This window comes from Saccostrea cucullata, unplaced genomic scaffold (genome assembly GCF_032062105.1).
Source record: "Saccostrea cucullata isolate Sc308-1 unplaced genomic scaffold, CSIRO_AGI_Scuc_v1 ctg1597, whole genome shotgun sequence".
Classification (NCBI taxonomy): domain Eukaryota; kingdom Metazoa; phylum Mollusca; class Bivalvia; order Ostreida; family Ostreidae; genus Saccostrea; species Saccostrea cuccullata.
This window is the reverse complement of record NW_026938989.1, coordinates 53,774-56,703: the sequence shown is the minus strand read 5'-3', so window position 1 is coordinate 56,703 and position 2,930 is coordinate 53,774. Positions and strand designations below refer to the sequence as shown.

Below are 2,930 nucleotides of genomic sequence, written 5' to 3'. Positions count from 1 at the left end.
CATCACACAATACAATAAGCTTATCTATACAGTTTTCATGTCCCCCCACCACTAATTAATATGAACATTGTTTTTGTTAGTCAAAATATAAGTTTTCAGTTGATCCCGGCCCTCTTCCTTCATCCTGAAATTTCTTCAACAGACCTGGCAGCTAGATCTAGGGCTCAATTTTAAAATGTGGGTAAATCACATTCATATTTAAAGCACATGACATTCCAAGGATCACGTGCTAAAGAGAGTCAAGTATTCTCAATTGAAAACAATTTTACATACATGTACAAATTTATTATTTATTATGATTAATACATGAATTTTTACAAGCTGAAATAAAAATACAAGTTTTAATATCATGTCAATTTTTTTTCTTTCCCTTTAAATAGCTCTTATTGTAACAACTTTGAAAAAAAAACATTCATTTGATTTTTCTGAGTATACATGCAAATATATGCAAAGACATTGCATATAATAAAGTAAGTTCGATAGGTATTTACATTGTATTTCAAATAGTTGTAATATAACATGTATAACGTGTTCAAGAAATATGTCAGTCTGCAAACATCTTGGTCAAATTGGTAAAATTAAAATATCCATGGCAAATTTAAACTTTAATATTTAGTTGAAGCTAAGGCCATTCCAAGTTTTTTCTCTGTTTAGTGTCCACCCATCTTTCAAAAACCTAGCTACCTATTCGCTAAAAACACACAGTTACAAAAAAAATAATAAAACACATATTTTATAGTAATATAAATGACATAATTCAAAAGATATGATTTCATTTATCTATTTTTCATAAAGAAAGTTATTTTCTTCAACAAAATCAAGGCATTAAATACTAAAACTATTCCAATAATGAAATACATGTATTATACAAATATTCAGAGATATTGCTGGAAATCAAAAATTTTGACCTGAATAATCAATTTTCAAACTCCTAATTCTGTTTGTTTTTTTCTGACATGGGGTGTCAAAAACCAAGGCACACGCAGACACTAAACATAAAAAAATTGTAATGGCCTAATCAGTATTAATAAGTGTACTTTATCTTTCAACAAAAATATGTACATGAGCGATATTCTAAAGTTCATAAAAAATTGTCCTAGCAAATTCAAAAGGACAATAGCCCTCTCTCTTTCAGTTTCTGTCACAAAATAGACTGTATATGATTTCTCTGCATTTAATCAAGATGAGATAAAATCCATGCATGGATATCGTGACTTTTGATTATTGTTATCCCATACAAGTCCAACAGCTACATGGTAGGGCTGCCGCAGTCTGGATTTGAATTGAGGATTCTTCAAAATCTGTAATGAGGAGATTATACATTTCAAAGGAGTAGGACCAATATTCTTCAGAGTTAAATATCTATGATTTTATCAGATAGAAATCTGTTTTAACAGAAATAGCACAGAGACTATCATTTATGATAATTAAGTATAATTTTATAAAATGATTAAATTAATGAATATAAAGGCATTTTGAATCTACAAGTGGTTTCAAATCATTAGAAATAGCCTTGATTTATTAAACAGTTTCAAAAACCTGCAGCACATTTCACACATTTCTCAAGATGAGTCATTCAATTATTCAACATAACTGTATTTCAAAGCAAAAATTGCAATAAAGCTAAACAACTTGATCTCCTTTAAATTTGAAATATGTAGAGTTAAAACTTGAGGCATATACTGTTTATATTGCCATGCAGTGTTGAAAGAGCACTCTTCTGAAAAAATAGATAAGTACATGTAAGCATGTATAATTATTATAAAAATTTGATAATTTCCTAACGAAATATCTTTGATAATTTTTAAAATCATTGCTGTTAAGTAAGATTCATATATTGTAAATATTCATTTCTTAAAACTAAATATTTACAAAATAAAGATTTGCTTTGCAAATTTGAGGAAGAACTTAGCATATTACGAATTAATTATGTTTGTAATTTGGTGGTATTATGTCACAATGCTACTGTATTTATCTACTTTTTGATCCAATTTTATGGGCTTTTTATAACAGATGGAACAAAAAATGCATCATTTTTATTTTCAAACCTTTAAATTCCTTTTTTTTAATTTGAATACATGTATTTACACAGGGATTCACTTTAATTTCAAAACTAATTTGTTTAAAATTCAATTCTAATGCAATTGTTTTGTAAAACACTTTTTCATTGGCTAATGCACTGATGTTTGAAGCAGTAAAACGAGCATTAACGAGCGTGAAAGCTTTTTCATTGTGACATCATAATATAGCGACGCAAAACACAGTGCTCCATGACGTATTTCATGTAACAAAATTCATCAAAATAAGACGTAAACAACAAAGAAAATGCATGGATTGCATTAGAATGGGAATAACTAATCTTCTTATTTGGTATTTGCGACCGTTAATGCTGATTTTTACCGGCTCCGCTTACGCGTCGCCGGTAAAACTCAGTTTGCGACCGTTAAATCAGCATTAACGGTCGCAAATACCAAATTAGAAGATAGTTATTCCCTAAATAACATGGTTTGAAAGCACAATGACATGTACGTCCTGCTACTTACTTCATGTACTTACTTCGGCCTGTCGTTCTATGAGGAACATAGGCCATCGATGACAGTCCTCCAGCGAACTCAATTTGGAGCTGCTTTAGCTGCATCCTGCCTTGTCATATCTTGTGTTTTTAACTCCGACTTTGAGTCAAGCCTTCAGGTGTTTCTAGGATATCCTCTTTTCTACAATTATATTAAATTGTGTAAAATTGCACAATTTTGCTTCATATGCATGCACCATGGATATTTTTTCTGGAATAACTATTACATGAATCAATATTAAAATCCTTTTGGTTTCCTTTTATTTCTTTTTTATTTATTTATTTATTTTATTTCTCCTTGTTTAATTGACTGAACATGAATTTGAGGATAGTCATACCTATTTTATGCATGTAAAAT

The 2,930-nt window shown here is 29.5% G+C and overlaps 1 long non-coding RNA gene across 1 annotated transcript; it reads right to left on the bottom strand.

Annotated features, from left to right (window-relative positions):
- Positions 1-1,130: 1,130 nt before the first annotated feature.
- Positions 1,131-2,654, bottom strand: LOC134251992 (uncharacterized). Its single transcript, XR_009988874.1, has 3 exons — positions 2,544-2,654; positions 1,671-1,720; positions 1,131-1,301 (listed from the first exon to the last, which is right to left on the bottom strand). It is a non-coding gene; the product is annotated as an uncharacterized LOC134251992 (long non-coding RNA).
- Between the last annotated feature and the right edge of the window lie 276 nt (positions 2,655-2,930).